Here is a 21,751-nt window from a genome sequence, read left to right as displayed (position 1 = left end):
AGCTCCAGTGTCACACAATGATTCATCACTTCTTACAAGGCAGAGAGCTCCAGGCCATCACTTCTAACTGTGAGGATGCAGTGGTACAAAGAAGAAACATCCACTTTGCATGGCTGAGTCTATGAGTATTTCAAAAATTAAAGATTCTGGTTTCATGATTATGATAGAGGTTTATAACCTGTGCTAATTTTTAAATACCTTTTAAGTAATACTATTTCAGACTTTCACTCCAGTTCCTCCCTGCTCACGCCCCCTCCCCCATCACCACCACCACATCCCTGACACCCTCACCTAAGTCCTTTCAACCCCATTTCTCCTCCAAGACCGTGAAGCTACTTACTTAGTGTTCTCCCATCTCCCCTTCTCATCTGTATCTGTTAGGGTGAGGCTTGCTGCAAATAAACCTCCATGTTAAGGGCCCTGACGCAATAGGAGTTTACTTCTCTTTTGTGAAACAGTCCAATCTTTTTTTTTTTTTTTTTTTGGGGGGGGGGGCGGGTACACCAAGTTCAATCATCTGTTTTTATAAAACAGTCCAATCTTGACGCTGGATTTTGTCCTCCACGTGGTGATTCAGGGATCCAAGCTCCTTCCACACTGTGGCTCCTCCATCCCCTGGCGCTCCTCTAGCGCCATCTGGTGGAGCTGCGCAGAACATGGAAAATTATGCCCAATGGTTGATGGCCAAGCCTGAATGTGATGCACCTCTGCCCACATGTCATTGGCTGGAACACGGCCACACGGTCCTCCCTAAGTGCAAGGGGGGCTAGGCGTGCACCCACGAAGAAGGGGACCAAAGACGCTCTCTCGGGGTAGAGGGGACTCAGGTCTAAAGAAGTAGGAGAGCCTGTAGTAGCTAATTATTTGTATTGACAGTAGCTGTTCTAACATGTGTCATGTTAGAAATGTATGCTTTACCACAGATTTTTCAACATGTAAATATATAATATCTGAAATGTATTAAATTTTAGGCTTTAAAAATTTTATTTACATATAGTTGATTTACAATGTTTCAGGTGTACAGAGAAGTGATTCAGTTATATATATCTATATAGATATCTCTATAGATCTATATAGATATATATGCTCTTTTTCAGGTTCTTTTGTATTATAGGTTAAGATGTTGAATATATTTCCCTGTGCTATACAGTAGGTCCTTATTGTTTATTTATTTTATATATAGTAGAGCATATCTATTATTCCCAAACTCCTAATTTCTCCCTCCCCCACTTCCCCTTTGGTAACCACAAGTCTATTTTGTCTGTGAGTCTATTTCTTTTTCTTAGATAAATTCGTTTGTGTCATATTTTAGATTTCACATATAAGTGATATCATATGGTATTTGTGTTTCTCTTTCTGACTTACTTCACTTAGTATGATAATCTCTAGGTCCATCCATGTTGCTGCAAGTGGCATTATTTCATTCTTTTTATGGCTGAGTAGTATTCCACTGTATAAATGTACCACATCTTATTTATCCATCATCTGTTGATGGATACTGAGATTGCTTCCATGTCTCGGCTATTGTAAATAGTGCTGCTTTGAATAAATATTAAGTTTTAATTTAAAGAATTCTGAACCAACATCAGATACTAATGTTAGGCAAAATCAGTTCTGAAGAAATAAAGTTGTCATTTTTGCAATGAATTTGCAATTATTGTCATGGTTTAGCAAATGATGTTAAGTGTACTAACCCTTAGCGGTCGTTCTGATCCTGGCGCTGCCCTGGGCACTGTCCTGGGCACTTACACCCATTACTCACTTCACCTTCCTAATGTCCCCCTGAGGTGTGTCCTCTGTTATAGATGAGGAATCCGGGGCTCGTGCCCAAGCTTGGATCCAGGCCATCTGCCTCCAGGGTTCACCAGGATACTCATCACAGATAAAGATAATTTGTGATGAATGAGGAGACAAAAGAAGGGAGAGCCCTTCTTCAGGAAGTGGGGCCCCATGAAAATGCAGACTGCTGGAGCGATGGGGTGGATGGTCACACAGAGGGAGGTGCAGAGAGGCAGCCCGGAGCTCTCTGCTCCACGGGGGACCCCTGGACCCCTTTCCAGTGGAGCACGAGGAAATGCAGTAGCCTGGGAGAAGTGAAGATCGGAGTCTGGCTCCAGCAGAGGCACCAAGAGGAAGAGCTGGGCCACAGGCAGGGTGAGCCCCAAGGGCTCCCGAAAGAGGCTGCAAAACACAACTGCCCAAATCAGGCTGTAGGAGCAGGACTTGAGCCAGAGCTGCAGCAGGCAGGGAGCCTTGGCCCACCTGGGTTTCAAATATGCAGAGGCTTCTGCACTCTGAATAGATGAACAGTTCAAACCCCCTCTTGGACCTGCTCCCCCTCCAGGGTACTCCCAGTGGCTCCTCAAGGAAGGGTCTGGCATTTTACAGACTTCAAGCCTCTCTGAGCTCTGCTGTCAGTGGGAGTTAAGGAACTCAGTACCAGATCTTGACTTTTTAGTGCAACCCCCGACAGGTCAGGATTTCTTGTGGCAACTCCATTTAGAGGTTTCCAACGGTGCTGTCAGAGGAAAGTCACTTCATTAAAAAAGACACATTTCCACAAAAAAACAAGCACCCAATCAAAAAATGGGCAGAAGACCTAAATAGGCATTTCTCCAAAGAAGACATACGAATGGCCAAGAGGCACATGAAAAGCTGCTCAACATCACTAATTATTAGAGAAATGCAAATCAAAACGACAATGAGGTATCACCTCACACCGGTTAGAATGGGCATCATCAGAAAATCAACAAACAGTAAATGCTGGAGATGGTGTGGAGAAAAGGGAACATTCTTGCACTGTTGGTGGGAATGTAAATTGATACAGCCACTATGGAGAACAGTATGGAGGTTCCTTGCAAAACTAAAAATAGAGTTACCATATGACCCAGCAATACCACTGCTGGGTGTATACCCAGAGAACACCATAATTCAAAAAGACACATGCACTCCAGTGTTCATTGCAGTACTATCTACAGTAGCCAGGACATGGAAGCAACCTAAATGTCCATCAACAGATGAATGGATAAAAAAGATGTGGTACATATACACAATGGAATATTACTCAGCTGTAAAAAGCAAGGAAACTGGGACATGTTTAGAGACATGGATGGACCTAGAGACTGTCATACAGAGTGAAGTGAGTCAGAAAGAGAAAAACAAATATCGTATAGTAACACATATATGCGGACTATAGAAAAATGGTACAGATCAACCGGTTTGCAAGGCAGAAATAGAGACACAGATGTAGAGAACAAACATATGGACACCAAGTGGGGAAAGCGGGGAGGGCTGGGGGGGAATGAATTGGGAGATTGGGATACCAAATTGTACGCTCTAAATATATGCAGTTTATTGTATGTTAACTGTAACTCAATAGAAGTTCTAAAAAAAATAAAAATAAAAAAATGAAAAAGACACATTTCCAGGGCCTCTGGATTGTTTCAGAAGCTCTATATGCCATATATTTCAGAGCAAAGTAGCTTATATTCAGTGATATGGAGATGGATAGATAGATAGATGATAGATAGATAGATAGATAGATAGATAGATAGATGATAGATAGATAGATAGATAGATAGATAGATAGATAGATGATAGATAGATAGATGATAGATAGATAGATGATAGATTGATAGATATAGAAACTTTAAGCATTCCTAAGGGAACTCATTTATTTTATTTTTTTTTTATTATTATTTTATTTTATTTTTTTGGGGGGTACACCAGGTTCAATCAACTGTTTTTATACACATATCCCCATATTCCCTCCCTTCCTTGACGCCCCCCCCTCGAGTCCCCCCCACCCTCCCTGCCCCAGTCCTCTAAGGCATCTTCCATCCTCGAGTTGGACTCCCTTTGTTATACAACAACTTCCCACTGACTATTTTACAGTTGGTAGTATATATATGTCTGTACTACTCTCCCGCTTCTTCTCAGTTTCCCCTTCACCCCCCGCCCCCTCCCATACCTCGAGTTCTCCAGTCCATTCCCTGTATCTGCTTCCCTGTTCTTGTCACTGAGTTCATCAGTACCATTTTTAGATTCCGTATATGTGAGTTAGCATACAATATTTGTCTTTCTCTTTCTGACTTACTTCACTCTGTATGACAGATTGTAGTTCTATCCACCTCATTACATATAGCTCCATCTCATCCTTTTTTATAGCTGAGTAATATTCCATTGTATATATATGCCACATCTTCTGTATCCATTCATTTGTTGATGGGCATTTAGGTTGCTTCCATGTCCTGGCTATTGTAAAGAGTGCTGCAATAAACATTATGGTACAAGTTTCTTTTGGGATTATGGTTTTCTTTGGGTATATGCCCAGGAGTGGGATGACTGCATCATATGGTAGTTCTATTTGTAGTTTTTTAAGGAACCTCCAAATTGTTTTCCATAGTGGCTGTACCAACTTACAGTCCCACCAACAGTGCAGGAGAGTTCCCTTTTCTCCACACCCTCTCCAACATTTGTTGTTTCCAGACTTTGTGATGATGGCCATTCTGATTGGTGTGAGGTGATACCTCATTGTGGCTTTGACTTGCATTTCTCTGATGATGAGTGATGTTGAGCATCTTTTCATGTGTGTGTTGGCCATCTGTATGTCTTCTTTGGAGAAATGTCTATTTAGGTCTTCTGCCCATTTGTGGATTGGGTTATTTGCTTTTTTGGTATGAAGCTTCATGAGCTGCTTGTATATTTTGGAGGTTAATCCTTTGTCCGTTGTTTCATAGGCAATTATTTTTTCCCATTCTGAGGGTTGCCTTTTAGTCTTGTTTATGGTTTCTTTTGCTGTGCAAAAGCTTTTAAGTTTCATGAGGTCCCATTCGTTTATTCTTGATTTTATTTCCATGATTCTAGGAGGTGGGTCAAAAAGGATGTTGCTTTGATGTATGTCAAAGAGTGTTCTGCCTATGTTTTCCTCTAGGAGTTTTATAGTGTCTGGCCTTATATGTAGGTCTTTAATCCATTTGGAGTTTATTTTTGTGTATGGTGTTAGGAAGTGTTCTAATTTCATTCTTTTACATGTTGCTGTCCAATTTTCCCAGCACCACTTATTGAAGAGGCTGTCTTTTTTCCATTGTATACTCGTGCCTCCTTTGTCAAAGATAAGGTGCCCATATGTGTTTGGGCTTACTTCTGAGTTCTCTATTCTATTCCATTGATCTTCCTTTCTATTTTTGTGCCAGTACCATACTGTCTTGATCACTATGGCCTTGTAGTATAGTTTGAAGTCAGGAAGCCTGATTCCACCAACTCCATTTTTCCTTCTCAAGATTGCTTTGGCTATTCGGGGTCTTTTGCGTTTCCATACAAATCGTAAGATTTCTTGCTCTAGTTCTGTGAAAAATGCCATTGGTAATCTGATCGGGATTGCATTAAATCTGTAAATTGCTTTGGGTAGTACAGTCATTTTCACGATGTTGATTCTTCCAATCCAGGAACATGGTATATCCCTCCATCTGTTTATGTCATCTTTGATTTCTTTCATCAATGTCTTAAAGTTTTCTGCATACAGATCTTTTGCCTCCTTAGGCAGGTTTATTCCTAGGTATTTTATTCTTTTGGTTGCAATGGTGAATGGGAGAGTTTCCTTAATTTCTCTTTCTGCTCTTCCGTTGTTAGTGTATAGGAATGCAAGAGATTTCTGTGCATTAATTTTGTATCCTGCTACTTTACTAAACTCATCAATGAGTGCTAGCAGTTTTCTGGTAGAGTCTTTAGGGTTTTCTATATATAGTATCATGTCATCTGCAAAGAGTGATAATTTTATTTCTTCTTTTCCAATTTGGATTCCTTTAATTTCTTTTTCTTCTCTGATTGCTGTGGCTAACACTTCCAAAACTATGTTGAATAACAGTGGTGAGAGTGGACACCCTTGTCTTGTTCCTGTTCTTAGAGGGAATTCTTCCAGTTTTTCCCCATTGAGAACGATGTTGGCTTTTGGTTTGTCATATATGGCTTTTATGATGTTGAGGTAATTTCCTTCTATGCCTATTTTCTGGAGAGCTTTTATCATAAATGGATGTTGAACTTTGTCAAAAGCTTTTTCTGCATCTATTGAAATGATCATATGGTTTTTATCCTTCAATTTGTTGATATGATGTATCACGTTGATTGATTTGCGTATATTGAAGAATCCTTGCATCCCAGGGATAAACCCCACTTGATCGTGGTGTATGATTTTTTTAATGTGCTGTTGCAGTCTGTTAGCTAGTATTTTGTTGAGGATTTTTGCATCTATATTCATCAGTGATATTGGTCTGTAGTTTTCTTTTTTTGTGACATCTTTGCCTGGTTTTGGTATCAGGGTGATGGTAGCCTCATAGAATGAGTTTGGGAGTGCTCCGCCTTCTGCAATATTTTGGAAGAGTTTGAGAAGGATAGGTGTTAACTCTTCTCGAAATGTTTGATAGAATTCGCCTGTGAACCCATCTGGTCCTGGGCTTTTGTGTGTTGGGAGATTTTTAATCACTGCCTCAATTTCTGTACTTGTGATTGGTCTGTTCATGGTTTCTATTTCTTCCTGGTTCAGTCTTGGAAGATTGTATTTTTCTAAGAATGTATCCATTTCTTCCAGGTTATCCAATTGATTGGCATATAGTTGCTTGTAGTAGTCTCTCATGATGTTTTGTATTTCTGAGGTGTCCGTTGTGACTTCTCCTTTTTCATTTCTAATTCTGTTGATTTGCATCTTCTCCCTTTTTTTCTTGATGAGTCTGGCTAATGGTTTATCAATTTTGTTAATCTTCTCAAAGAACCAGCTTTTAGTTTTATTTATTTTTCTTATGGTTTCCTTCCTTTCTTTTTCATTTATTTCTGCTCTGATCTTTACGATTTCTTTCCTTCTGCTCACTTTGGGGTTTCTTTGTTCTTCTTTCTCTAGTTGTTTTAGGTGTAAGGTTAGGTTGTTTATTCGATCATTTTCTTGTTTCTTAAGGTAGGACTGTATTGCTATAAACTTCCCTCTTAGAACTGCTTTTGCTGCGTCCCATAGGTTTTGGGTTGTTGTGTTTTCGTTGTCATTTGTTTCTAGATACTTTTTGATTTCCTCTTTGATTTCTGTAGTGATTCCTTGGTTGTTTAAGAGTGAATTGTTTAGCCTCCATGTGTTTGTATTTTTTGCAGTTTTTTCCTGTAATTGATATCTAGTCTCATGGCGTTGTGGTCTGAGAAGATGCTTGATATGATTTCAATTTTCTTGAATTTGCTGAGGTTTGATTTGTGACCCAAGATGTGATCAATCCTGGAAAATGTTCCGTGTGCACTTGAGAAGAAAGTGTAGTCTGTCGTTTTTGGATGGAATGTCCTATAAATATCAATGAAGTCGAGATGGTCTAATGTGTCATTTAAAGCTTGTGTGTCTTTATTGATTTTCTGTTTGGATGATCTGTCCATTGATGTAAGTGGGGTGTTCAAGTCTCCCACTATAATTGTGTTACTGTCGATGTCCCCTTTTATAGCTGTTAGCATTTGCCTTATGTATTGAGGTGCTCCTATATTGGGGGCATAGATATTTACCATTGTGATATGTTCTTCTTGGATGGATCCCTTGATCATTATGTAGTGTCCTTCCTTGTCTCTTTTAATAGTCTTTACTTTCAAGTCTAATTTGTCTGATATGAGTATTGCTACTCCAGCTTTCTTTTGACTTCCATTTGCATGGAATATCTTTTTCCATCCCTTCACTTTCAGTCTATATGTATCCCTTGGTCTGAAGTGGGTTTCTTGTAGGCAGCATGTAGAAGGGTCTTGTTTTTGTATCCATTCAGCCAGTCTGTGTCTTTTGGTTGGAGCATTTAATCCATTTACATTTAAAGTGATTATTGACATGTGTGTTCCAATTACCATTTTCTTAATTGTTTTGGGTTTGTATTTGTAGGTGTTTTCCTTTTCTTGTGTTTCCTACTTAGAGAAGTTCCTTTAGCACTTGTTGTAAGGCTGGTTTGGTGGTGCTGAATTCTCTTAACTTTTGCTTGTCTGGAAAGCTTTTGATTTCTCCCTCAAATCTGAATGAGATTCTTGCTGGGTAAAGTATTCTTGGCTGTAGGTTTCTCTCTTTCAGGACTTTCAGTATATCCTGCCATTCCCTTCTGGCCTGCAGAGTTTCTGTAGAAAGGTCAGCTGTTATCCTGATGGGTTTTCCCTTATATGTTGTTTGTTGCTTTTCTCTTGCTGCTTTTAATATTTTTTCTTTGTGTTTAATTGTCGTTAGTTTGATTAATATGTGTCTTGGTGTATTTCTCCTTGGGTTTATTCTGTATGGGACTCTCTGTGCTTCTTGGACTTGGTGAATTATTTCCTTTCCCATGTTGGGGAAGTTTTCCACTAGAACCTCTTCAAATATTTTCACAGACCCTTTCTTGTTTTCTTCTTCTTCTGGGATGCCTATAATTCGAATGTTGGTATGTTTAAGGTTATCACTGAGGTCTCTGAGGCTGTCTTCTAGTCTTTTTATTTTTTTATCTTTTTCCTGCTCTGTGGCGTTTATTTCTTCCATTCTATCTTCCAACTCACTTATTCGTTCTTCTGCCTCAGTCATTCTGCTGGTTAGAGCATCTAGAGTATTTTTAATTTCAGTTATTTTTTTATCCATTCCTGTTTGTTTTTCTGAGTTCTTATGAACTGTTTCTTGTACTTTCTCTAATTTGTTATCGAGATTTTGTATCATTTTTACTATCATTACTCTAAATTCTTTTTCAGGCATTTTTCCTATTTCCTCCTCATTTATTTGGTCTTGTGGGTTTTTTTCCTGCTCCTTTGCCTGCATGGTGTTTCTTTGTTTCCTCATGGTTGTCCAAGCTTTTGGGGTTGCTTGTCCTGGTGATAGAGGTGTTTATAGAAGACTGTCCAAGCCTCAGACTAATGCCCAAGTATTGGATTAGACGAATATTCAGTCTGCTGGTGTTGGGGGGTTGCCTGAAGAGGTGGGGGGCAGCTGTGGCTCACCGAGGAGACAGGGGCACTGGCGGCAGGGGTTCTGGCCCTAAGGGAACTCTTAAATCAACTGACTTTGAGAAACAAACTTAGAATGTTGTACATACTAAATTACCAATTGTTGATATATTTGGAAACAACTAGGAAAAAAACATTTACTTTCTAGGTGGACAAAGTAATTAACAACTTACTGTGTGATAACTTGTCTTCATTGGTTCTTTTGTTTTGTTTTAAAGGCTCTTTTGAATTGAGAATGCTATTCTTTTTCTCTGTCCTGCCACACCCTTCATCCTAGTGCTGACAGATAAGAGAAATTGTCTTTTCTTGAAAGCTTAGAAATGCTTTTTCCTATGTAGGTGATCATCCGTACCCCCGGATGCCCTGTTTATCCTCTGGTCCATTTCTCAGGGTGATGTAAATGAGCTCCTGCATCTTCTCTCCCTGGAGGTAGAAGTGGGAGTTTTAACCTTTAAGATCAGCTTCAAGTTCAATTTCAAGATGATTATGCAGTTTTAGAAAATAAACAAATTCAGCCCAGGTTCAGCCCAGCTCACATTCATTGGTTTGAGACTTGAGATTCAGTGAAATAATGTCCACCCAGGTCCTGTTTGCTTTGTTTTGCAAATTGGTCCCCTCTCTTCTCATGTGGTGCTCAGCCGTGGGTCAGCTTAGGTCCCATGCCCTGCCTTCACCCAAATACCTGTCCTGTTTTTCCCCGGAATTTCAGTTATTGTTCATCTCTGTTCGTTCTTTAGATCAGGGGTCCCCAACCCCCGGGCCATGAACCGGTACCAGCCTGCTGCCTGTTAAGAACTGAGCCACACAGCAGGAGGTGAGCAGCTGGCGAGCAAATGAAATTTCATCTGCCGCTCCCCATCGCTTCCCATCACTGGCATTGCCACCTGAAGCATCCCCCCCATCACTCTCATTACTGCCTAAACCTCCCTCCCCCCATCCGTGGAAAAATTGTCTTCCACGAAACTGGTCCCTGGGGCCAAAAAGGTTGGGGACTGCTGAGTTAGATCTTCTATCTCTCTGTTAAATATTTCTTGTACCTTCTCAATCTCCATTCTTCTTCCGAGACCTTGGATCATCTTTACTACCAATACTCTGAATTCTTTGTCAGGTAGATTTCCATGGAATTTAATGTATCACATTTCTGATGAAACAACCAAAGTGATTTTGTAGGAAAGAGGAAGTGTGCTAAGATGAGCATCACAAAGTCCCCTCTGAGTCAGACTCAGCTAAATGAACTATGGTCAGACAGTATGGGGCCAAAGAGAACAAGTCATTGAAAAAAAAAACAGAAAGAAAAAGAAAAATCTAGCCCTGAGGATGAGATTACAAATGTATCTTCTTAGAGTGGATTCTGCCTAAGGCTGGGTGATCTTGAACTTCACATATAAAGCCATGAAGAGTACAGATGCCATGAATGTGCCCAGGAGTGACAAAGCCCCTGAGCCCTAGATTCCTATACGCATTTTTGCCCCACAAAATCCCATCAGCATGTCCTCGTCTCTTTGCTTGGAAACAGCTCTTACAAAGGACAGCCCGCAGAGAAGTGTAGCTCTGAAAAACTCAGTCGTCTGTTGAAATACCCCGGCAGACAGGCGCTCCTGAAATGAGACTAATTTCTAGGTGCAGTACTGATCATTTGTGAGACATGAGGAATTCTGACAGCGAGAGGCATGAGATAAGGAGAGCATCCACACTTCTAGAGCCCGTCCAGATCCTTCCCTCTTCCCTGCCCTGTTGCTGGCCAGGATGCATTTGCCTGGCTCCATTAGAGTCTGTCTGGCCGAGGACTGCAGACTCAGTGGTGGCAGGGAGCAAGGCAGTGCATGAGTGGGTTCTGCAGGGTGGGGTGGAGGGTGCGAGGAGCACATCGTTCTCCCAGGCCAGCTTTTGTTGTATCTCTTGGGTTAAAACCATGCTCACAGGAAAATGTGCCTCCACTAAAGGAAAAAGAATGACGTTAGCTCAACAGTAAATGGCAACCAGCATGTAACTTAATTTCAGAGGGAAAACAGGGAGTGGTGGGCTCTCTGTAAAACTGGGGAGAAGGTCCCCACCAAAGCGGGCAGCCACCACTCGGCCCCAAATAATCATCCCTGTGACAAGATGTTCGCCCAGTGCCACCAGAGCTGGTAACTCTTTAAGATAAACTAGAAACCCAAATTTTTAGATAAAATCAATCTCTCTCTCTCTCTCTCTCTGGTACCAGCTTTATTGAGATGTAATTCACATATCATACAATTCACTGATTTAAAGGGTCCAATTCAACGTTTTATCTTCACAGAGTTGTGCAATCATCACTGCAATTAATTTTAGAGCATTTTCATTGCACCTAAAGGAACTCTCTGCCCTTAAGCTATCATTCTCACCCTTTCCCCATCCCCAACCCCCAGCATCGGGAAACCGCTAATCTTTCTTTCTCTATAGATTTACCTGCTCTGAATGTTTCATATAAATGGAATCATAAAACATTTGGTATTTTGTGACTGACTTCTTTCACTTAGCATCATGTTTTCGAGGTTCATCCACGTATGGATAGTACCTCATTCCTTTTTATGGCCAAGTAATATTCCATTATGTACATATGCCACATTTTGTTTATATGTTCATCATTTGAAAGTAAAATCTCTCATTTTTTAAATGGTGGCAAGAGATACATGTTAAAAAAAAAAAAAAAAACAATTTCCATGAGCCAAATGTGACTGAAAGGCCATTGTATGTAACCTCAGACCTAAAATATACCAAGGTCCCTTCCAGAAGTTCTATAATCTATAAGCGCCAGTGCTGTGAAAATAGAAATGTACCTGGGCCACAGGTAAAGGGGAGTAAGTTCTTACAGATGGACAGTGATGAAAACAAAGACAGGAAATGGCCTTTGACCCCAGAGTACTTTCTCATTGTTGAGAAGACAGTGACAGGAAGTTCTCCTTTCAGAGAGCATCCAAGGAGGGTACCACTTTCACCTGTAACATGCCCTCTGGCATCAAAGACTGCCAAGCAGCCTAGCATTGACTGCGTAGCTGACTGTTATTCTGAATGGTTCCAGCTAACCAGGGCTCCTGGTATTGACAGCCTCGTGTGGTCCTCTCCCACACGGATGCTGGCCTTGGCCATGTGGCAAGATTGACCAATGAGATTTTTTAAAATAAATTTATTTATTTATTTATTTATTTATTTATTTATTTATTGGCTGCATTGGGTCTTCATTGCTGCGTGCAGGCTTTCTCTAGTTGTGGCGAGCAGTGGGGGGCTACTCTTCATTGTGGTAGTTGTGGTACATGGGCTCAATTGTTGTGGCTCACAGGCTGTATACCGCAGGCTCAATAGTTGTGGTGCATGGGCTTAGTTGCTCCGAGGCATGTGAGATATTCCCGGACCAGGGCTTGAACCCGTGTCCCCTGCATTGGCAGGTGGATGCCCAACCACTGTGCCACAAGGGAAGTTCAACCAATGAGATTTTAACAAGAGTGATGCAACTAGAGGTTTGATAAGTGCACTCATGGGCTGGCTCCTGGAACAGTTGTTCTTAAATCCAGCTGCCATAATAAAGCTTAATTTAGCCCCGTAGAGAGAAAGGGGAGTCTCAGTCTCCCAAACGTCCCCTCCAAGCCATGCTGCTATCTAAGAGCATGAGAAACCCCAACGGAGGCCAGCAGGAGACCACCCAGATGATCAGCCAACCCATGTGATCTTGAGAAAAGTAACATGGTCATTGCTTTAGCCACTAAGCTTTGGGGCAACGTGTTCCGCAGTAGCACAGAATCAAACAGCTGGATGATCTCATTCCCTTGTGTGATGGTGAAGTCTGTGCATCAATGTGGCTAGGCCACAGTACCCCAGTATTTGATTAAACATTGTTCTAGATGCATCTGTAAAGTTATTTTTAGGTGAAATTAACATTTAAATCAGTAGACTTTGAGTAAAGCAGATGTGGGTGTAATGTGGTGGGTCGTAACTAATCAGGTGAAGGTCCTCACAGAAAAAGGCTGTCTTTTCCCAAGGAAAGGGGAATTCTGCCAGCAGACTGCCTTTGCATTCAAATCACAGCATCAGCCCTGCCCTGGGTCTCCAGCCTGACAGTCTACACTGCAGACTTTGGCTCTAGCAGCTTCCACAAGTTCATGAGCCAATTCCTCAAAATCTCCCTAGATAGATACATAAATAGATAGGTAGGTAGGTAGGTAGATTGATTGATAGATATCAATATCAATAGATATCAATTGATATATCTATATCTATACATCAGATATATATCAGATATACATTAGATATACATCAGATATAGTTACTACATCAGACACTTTGCTATATCTATATATCTAATACCTCTATATTATATCTATATATTTACCAAATATACATACAGATACATAGATATAAAGATATAGATCTATAGAGAGATAATAGAGAGAGAGCAGAGTATCTGATACAGACACTATATCAGGTATAGATATCTGATACAGATATCCACTGATACCTATAGATGTAGATACAAATGTATGTGTACAAACACACACAGACACACCCACCCACACACAGACACACTCACACACCCCAGTGGTTCTGTTTCTCAAGAGAACCCTGACCGGTACACCCTTCCCCCAAGGCAAGTGTGGATGGTTTTGGTCTTGCTCGTGTTCTGGTTGCAGGATGTACCATTCAACAGGAAGGTCAGTTGCTTTTGCTCCACGTCTCATTCATGTGGCTGGCAGAAAAATCCCTCTTGCCTTCGCTCATGCCTTCTACTGCCTATATTCTGGGTTCGATGTGTGTCAGATGCTCTGCTAGGTGCTAGGGACACTGAGATGAATAAAACACATGGTGGCAGCAAGAAACAGAGAAATCTGTCTGCACTAAAAGAAAAACAGTTTTTCGAATCAGTGCAATAAAGAATTATACAGGAGATGAGAGAAAAATAAACTGAGTGTAGCAAGTACACACAGTGGGGAATAGCTCAGCTGTTCCCAGGTACAGGTACACACACAGAGGAAGAGGGTGGTCAGAGGATGACTGTGAAGCTGGATCATCTGAGATTAAACAAACTCTCATCCAGTATGTGGTTTAGAAGGAATGCATCCTAGGCAAAGGGAATGCCTTTTAACAAGGCAGAGAGGGGAAAACAGCCTGGATTCTGTGCCTGGCAGGTTTGCCTAGAGTGAGGGCTAGGACCTCTCTAGGAAATGGCAGGAGAGGTGGGAAGGGACCATCTAGGGAGCACTACGTGTGCCCTGCTAAGGTTCAGGCTTTATCTTGCAGGGATGGGAGCCACTGAGTGGATTTCAGAAATGGAATGGCATCTTCAGATTTCCATTTCGGAAAAATCTCCCTCATGTTGCGGAATCACTCAAAGCAGGGGGAGGAATCAGAGGCAGAGAGATCAATTTGGAAGTCATTGTAATAGTCTGGGCAAGACATGATAAAGTAGGGATAGAGAGAAGAGGACGTATTTTAGAGCCTTTTAAAAAATATTTGTTTATTTATTTATTTAGTGGCTGCGTTGGGTCTTTGTTGCTGCACACGGGCTTTCTCTAGTTGCGGCGAGTAGGGGCTGCTGTTTGTTGTGGTGCGCGGGCTTCTCATTGCCTTGGCTTCTTTTGTTGCAGAGCATGGGCTCTAGGCACACGGGCTTCTGTCGTTGTGGCACGTGGGCTCAATAGTTGTGGCTCACAGGCTCTAGAGCACAGGCTCAGTAGTTGTGGTGCACAGGCTTAGTTGCTCTGCGGCATGGGGGATCTTCTTGGGGCAGGCCCCTGCATGTCCCATGTCCCCTGCATTGGCAGGTGGATTGTTAAACACTGCACCACCAGGGAAGTCCCTAGAGGCTTTCTTTAGGAGTCTGCAGGCTTGGATGACTTGATTGTGTGTTGGGAATGAAGGAAGGGGAGGAATTTCGGGGGGCTTCCGGAATTCTGGATGGAGAGCAGTTCCCGACCTTTAAGCGAGAGAAGGAACAAATTTGCAGAGAAATGAATGAACTTTGTTTACAAGGCGTATGAGTCGCCTGCAGTGTTTCCTGTATCTGCTCACGGCCCCATCTGCACTGCTATGACCTGAGTCTGGTCACTATCGTCCTTCACCTGGATACTGTAGCATCCTTTGATTGGGTCTCCATACTTCCTTCCATGATTCCATAAACTCCATCAAATCGTGTCCTCTCTCTGCTGAAGCCCTCCAGTATCTTCTCATCCCACCAGGAAAATACTCTAAACTCTTCTCCATGGTTTATAAGGCCTGATGTCCTATGGCCCCGGCCCCTCCCTCTGACCCTAACACCTACTGTGTTCCCCCTACTCACTGTGTTACAACTACCTTGGTCTTCTTTCTCTTAGAGGCCAGTGCTTGATGAGACAAGAGAATGGTCTCAGGGGCTCTGCCCTTTCTGTTTCCTCTCTGTGATGCTCTTCCCCCTAGATCGAGGGATGGCCACCTCCTTCCCATCACTCGACTCTCCAATGTCACTTTCTCAAAGACCTTTCCTGACCCCATCTTAAGCCGTCCCATTGCTCTACTTAATCTTTCCCATCATTTCCTTCACAGAGCTTAACACTATCTGAAGTTTTCCCGCTAAGATCCATGAAAGCAAAAACCGGACTATCTTGACTTCAGCATCTTCCGAATGCCTGGAACAGTGTAGGGTGCACAAGTAAGGGCTACGTATGTCAATGTTGCATAAATCCATAAATGAGTGGCTGACTTAATATGTGAACAAGTGGATAAATGCATAAACGGGCACTCAGCATGAGTCAGGGTGCTCATCAAAGAATCGTAGGCTGGCTGTGTCCAGCTGGAGTTGCGCTCATGTACGTTAGCTGTTGAAACCATGTGAATGGAGTCATTGCCCGGGAAGCGTATATAGAGGAAGGAGAAAATTAAGTACAGACCGCCTCCTCCTCCTCCCTGGTTGTGCTGCTTGAGAATAAATTGGACATCTGTTGAATGATGCTCACTGGTTAGTCATCCAGAGAGAGCGACCGGTGTCCAACAGTCCAGATTCTGCCACCTATGACAGTGCTCTGACCTCCCTGGTGTCACTTCCTGGGAAGCTGGTGACAACATAAAAGCTGCCCCATCTTCATCAGACCCAAGTTTGTGTTTCATAAAACCACAATTCAGCAGGTTCCTGTGTGAGCACTGCAAAGCCCGTGAGAAACTGCACAATTTGTTGTGGGTTCGTGTGCCTTCCAGACAGACAGAGAGAAGCCACAGTTTTTCCAAGCCTGAATCGCTTAATGGCCATGGTAGGGTAGAAATAAAGGAAGCAGCACCAACGTCCCTCCACACCTCTGGATCCTGAAACAGTTGAGAATCACACCAGGTTCCTTGCCTCCCACAGAGAAAGACACCAAGATGCCCCCGTGTCTTGGCTCCCAAACTGGAGAGAATCTGGAAACTCCTTACAGCTGTCCTTTGCACCTTGAGAAGCCAGCTCCTTTATCTTCTCCAAAAGAGCTGCCTCCAGAGGGGCCACCCTTCCCCTCACTGGGAAATGACAGCTTGGTCTTAGGTTTTCTCAGAGTCCTTGCTGGGACTGCACACTGGACAGTGGCCCCTTTGCCTCACTCCCCATCCATCCCACTCCTCCTGCTGATGGTTTTTCCATCCTCCTCCAGAGACCACATTTTGCCCATCCCCACCTATGTGGCAAAGGGAAGCTCTTCTCTGAACCCCCCTACCCGAGGCAAGCTCAGCTGACATCTTCCTGGCTGCAGTCCCCTGATCGCTCATCTTTGGCAGGACGGTCTACAGGCTCGCAGCCTGCACAGGTGTGGGTGTCACTTGTGATGCGTCTTTTAGCTTCAGGCAGGCAAGTTTCTGCCAGCATGAGTCAGGCTGGTCCCAGGCTTCCAGGGGTAGCAAGGGAGGAAGCCCGCTGCAATGTGCTTTGGAAACATCAGCTTATGTCATGTTTGCTGATGATCCATTGCTCAAAGCATCTACAGGAGCAACCCAGGTTCAGGGGGTGAGGACATAGATCTCATGATGGTGGCAACATCGACAAAGCCCAGTAGCAAATGCACACACATGGGATGAACATGCAGCCATTTTTCTTTCTGTTCAACCACATCATATATTCTATAATTTTTTAAAGCAATTTAAGGGCTTTTGACAGTCATTTTGACTACTCTTATTTTTTTCACCCTCTTTAAGTCTCTGCTCAGATATCACCTCTAGGAAGCCTAGGCTGCTCATCTTATTAAAATCACATGGGCTTTCCATCCTTCTTACTCTGATCTATTTTTCCATATCATTCATCACTTTCCAACTTACTATGTAATGTACTTATTTATCATACTGATTGTTTATTGTCTCTCTACCCTCAGTCGAATACATGCCCCATAAGAGCAGGGATTTTTTTTTTTTCAAAGAAAAGTGTGTTTCTTTCTCACATAACAATGCAGAGGCAGGAAGGTGGTCCAAGGCTCCTGGGAGAGCTCAGTTAGGAGGTCATCCAAGGTAGGTTTCCTCTATCTTGTTCTTAATCCTCCCATACCCAGGGCTACATCCTGCCACCAGAACGTTCTTATCCACCACATCAGAGTCACCTTAACCCCTAGATGATAATTCACATCTACCGTGTCCACATTCTATGCTAATGGAAGGAGAAAGATGAAGTTGAACACGAGCAACTTCTTCAAGGAAGTGGCCTGGAAGTGCACACAATTGCTCTTTGCTGCAGGGAAGATGGGAAAATGTCGTCTCCGGTTAGGTGACCAAGAGCCCAAAGAACAGGCATTTTTGTTTGTTGTATTGACTGATGCAGCCTATATGGGGACAGATTTCACAAGGCACTCACAAGGCCCTCAATACATATTTGTTTTAATGAATGAATTCGTTGACTTAGAACCTAACTTACAAGTGAGAGTAACCCTTCCTTGTGATCCCACCTCTAAGTATTTAATGTCATTTTTTTCCTTTCCTTCCATCAACTGCCCATTTCCTGAGAATTAAATCTCACCCATTGCGGTTTTACCAGCAAACTTTTCAGGACTCTGGGTGCCTTCATTGGTAAGGAATCTCCAAGCCACGCACCATGTTAAAGAGAAGACTAAGTATAAAGTTGGGGCTACTGAAGGCGTTCCCTGCCTGTATTGGCATATTTCCCTTCCAATGTGTTTGACAGGCTATTTCCCAAATGGCAACTTTTGTTCTCAGGCTAAATACACCTCCGCGCCTGGCACTTTGCTTTGTCACAGCTGTGACTGGGCAATGCCCAAGACGCGTGTCGGGGGAGGCGGTTTTATTTCTTAGATGCTAATGGCTGAACTTGGCCCTCACACCTGCAATGAGCAGTGCCAGGCCTGCCGTCAGTGGCTGCCCTTCAGCAAAGCTAATTACCGACAGTGAGATGTTTCATGTTCTCTCAGAGGCCACAGCAAACACCTCAAAATGGATTTTAATGCACATAATTAACGAAGTGTATTCTCTGCTGGACTGTAGAGAGTCATCCGAGCAAAGTGCGTAGGGGATGACAAGTCCCAGAGGGCCAGGAGTTGCCTCTGTAGCTTAGAGAACAAAAGCTTGTGTTTCTAATATTCAGAAATCTCCTGGAAACCCACTTTCTCCCGTGGTCTTGGCCATGTGGAGGGAAGATTCTCTGAAGTTCAGGAGTTATAGATACAAGTGGTAGCTGCCTCTGAGCCCAGTGGGTGAATCTGTCATGGAAATTCAAGTACATGCATGAGCTTAGAGAGAGAAATCTTAATCAAACAGTATGGGGATTTCACCCACCTTCCACACACGGAGGAGCTCCCTGGTGGTGATGGCGAGAAGGGAACCCACATCTTCTCTTCCCCTGATGATCTTCCTCCCCAGATGCTTTTCCAGATGTGAGCATCAGCCTGAACTAGCTTTCAAGCATGCCTAATTCCATGCAACATGGTCCCTGACACAAGCCCCTTCACTGCTCAGCCAAAGAAATGGTGACCAAGTCAAGTGCTGGGAGGGGGAACGGCTGTGTCAGAATTACTGGGACGGTCTCCAGAGCCAATGCAATGCTGCTCTAAGGAGTTTTCAAGGAGGGTGTGGACTCTGCAAAATATTTTGCCTTACATCCTAACCCCTAGAGGAGATTTCATTCTGCTAAAACTAGTTGGTTCTTGGGTATGACAAAAACAAGCGTGGAATTCTAAGGATACTAATTCCAAGAAGTTAGGTAGACAAAGCACCATTGCCTTTGCAACAATAATTAATTTTGTCAAGCTGGCCTTGCCTTATTAGGACTATTTCATTTACATAGCACTTCACAGTTTTCTGCGTAATTTCTTATATTCTCCTCATTTGCAAAAGCTTGTAAGACAGATAAGGAAACTGAAACACATAATGTTAAATGACATGTTTGATATCTGATGGGCAAATAAGAGGTGACATCAAAACGTGGCTTTGGGGTCATCTCAGCCCACCATGCTGCACCTCCCTTGCAAAAGCTGAGCATCGTTTTTTCAGATGGCCTCATTACGACTTTGGAGGAGTATTTATATAGCCAGGCTAAGTTCATTCTGGTCCAATTTTTTATTAAAATAGACGTGCATTTCCCTCTTCTCTTGAACCACAACTTAAAATTATTCTGAAATTCAAGCAATTGGAAAATAGGCTTGGCTTTCTTGACAATATCTAAAAGAATATCTGAAAAAGAATGACAGATTTTCATCACCGGTTGCTCACAGGCAGATTGTTAAAAAGCCGAGCAATTGGGGTGGGGTGGAGGGGGGGGCAATCCATTAGGTAGAAGTTAAAGCCCCTCCCTAGAGATTCAGCCAATGCATGAGTCATTATGGACATTCATAAAAATAATCATGCACATTTCTGTCTTCGTTCATAAATGCAAAGTGACAGCCTATGACTTAGCTACAAAAATGACATTATCAGGACAAAAAGAATCGGAGAGGAAATTGAGGCTGTGGGAAGGAGAAGGTGGAAGAACTGAACATCAGCATATATATAAATCACAAAAGAGGATTGGATTAATGCAACAGAAGAGTCAGAAACTGCCAGTATGGAAAAGATCATCCACTCATGGGGTGAAGAGTCTCCCAAGCTGGAAATCCCTGGTGAGAAATAAGCAGGGTTTGGGAAAAAAGAGGCAGCTAGAAAAAGGCTGCTTGAGCTGGTCTGAGAAATAATGTCTCGTTAGGGAATATACTTGTTACAATCTTTAGGGGTGATGTAAGAGAAATGTCTGGGAGCACGAAGTATCATGCCCTTCATCTCAAAAGTAGCTTTTTGAAGAACACAGTCCATTTTAGAGACTTTCAGAGGAGGCAAGATTTATTCATCTCTAGAGCAACAAATACTTACTGGGCGAATTTGTTTGCTCTCTTCACTGTAATCCATACCCCAAATCTGTTGGTGAATTTGTTACTGCCTGGAGGATCTTTTCTTCCAGACTCAGATGTCATCATCTTTTATTTATTCACAGTTTGCATATGGTAAGAGCATTCGGGAACAGTTTCCCCTCACTGCCTCACCCCTGACCTAGAAGGAGCAGCTCTAAATGAGAAAGGGATTTGGAGACTTCCTGATTATTCACGAAAAAGCCAGACTACACTGGACCCAATTAAGGACTGGCTGTGGCCCAGTAGGGCATCCAGAAGTGTGAACATGGGTACAACTCAACAGCAAGTGTAAAGATTCTAGGTGGTATCTAGGTGGATTTTTTCAGACACAGTATTTGTGTATTTCATTGACACTATTAGAAAAATATAAGTAACATATCAAAACTGGGATTGTAAATATTTTGCTTGGAAGAAGGTTAAGGGTATTTTTCTTAAAAAAAATAGTAGTAGTAGAATTTAGAGATTTAGATACATGGCAAAAATAATGAAAATGGTATCTATGGATGACTGGAGCTTGACCAGGGTTGTAGTGGTAAATTCATTCATTCATTCACTCATTCATTCAATAAATACATCTTGAAATCCCTCGAATGTCAGACCCTCTTCAATAACAGATAATGGAAATATAGAGATACACAAAAAATAGATGAAGTAATTTTCCTCGGCGTATTTACATTCTAAGATGGGAATGTATCTTTCAGGATATGATCAGATAAAAATAACAGAACAGCAGACTAAAAGTAGTCAATAGGAGTTATAATCCATTCTACAAGACAATAGGCTCAGAGATTGCCAGTTCCAGATGTGGCTGTGTCAGAAGCCCCTGATATCAGGGCTCCAACCTGGCTTCCAGTGATTCTCTTGGCTTTTTACTCACTGTCACAGAATGGCTGCCACAGCTCCAGCCACAACATCCTCACACCACCATGTCTCATAGTTGTTTCCTGCCTGGCCACAGCAGATATTTGTGTTTGAGAGTCTTAGTCCATAATAAAGGGTAGGATGAGTTTACTCTCAGATGATGACTCTTGAAGAAGGATCCTTAGACTAGCAGCACCAATATCACCTGAGAACTGGAGAGAGATGCATATTCTTGGGTCCCACCCCAGACTGACCAAATCAAAAACTCTGAGGGTGGTGACCAATAATCTACATTTTAAAAAGCCCTTCAGATTATTTGGTTATATGAAGAAGTTTAAAAACCACTGCTTTTGGAAAATGCCATTTGGGTAAAAAGCAGCCTGATTTCAGTCAAGTTAAATTTGAAAGGTAGATGCTAAAAAGACATAAAGTAGTCATCAAGTGCTAGGGTTCTGGTCCCTCTCTTGGCCACAAGCTAACTGTGATTTCAGGAAGTAAATTAACCTCCTGGATTTTATTTATTTAAATGGGAATAGGAGTGGGGAGACAGCATTGAGAGGAGGTTTGATCACATTGGTGGTTTTCAACCAGGCGCGATT

General features: G+C 42.4%; 1 protein-coding gene across 1 annotated transcript in view; it reads left to right on the top strand.

The window, feature by feature from the left end:
• Nucleotides 1-21,751, top strand: part of TMEM132D (transmembrane protein 132D) — an 807,498-nt gene that overhangs the window by 684,089 nt on the left and 101,658 nt on the right. The gene's annotated exons all lie outside the window — the stretch shown is intronic.

This window comes from Hippopotamus amphibius, chromosome 8 (assembly GCF_030028045.1).
Source record: "Hippopotamus amphibius kiboko isolate mHipAmp2 chromosome 8, mHipAmp2.hap2, whole genome shotgun sequence".
NCBI classification, from domain to species: domain Eukaryota; kingdom Metazoa; phylum Chordata; class Mammalia; order Artiodactyla; family Hippopotamidae; genus Hippopotamus; species Hippopotamus amphibius.
This window is presented reverse-complemented; position numbering and strand designations above follow the sequence as displayed.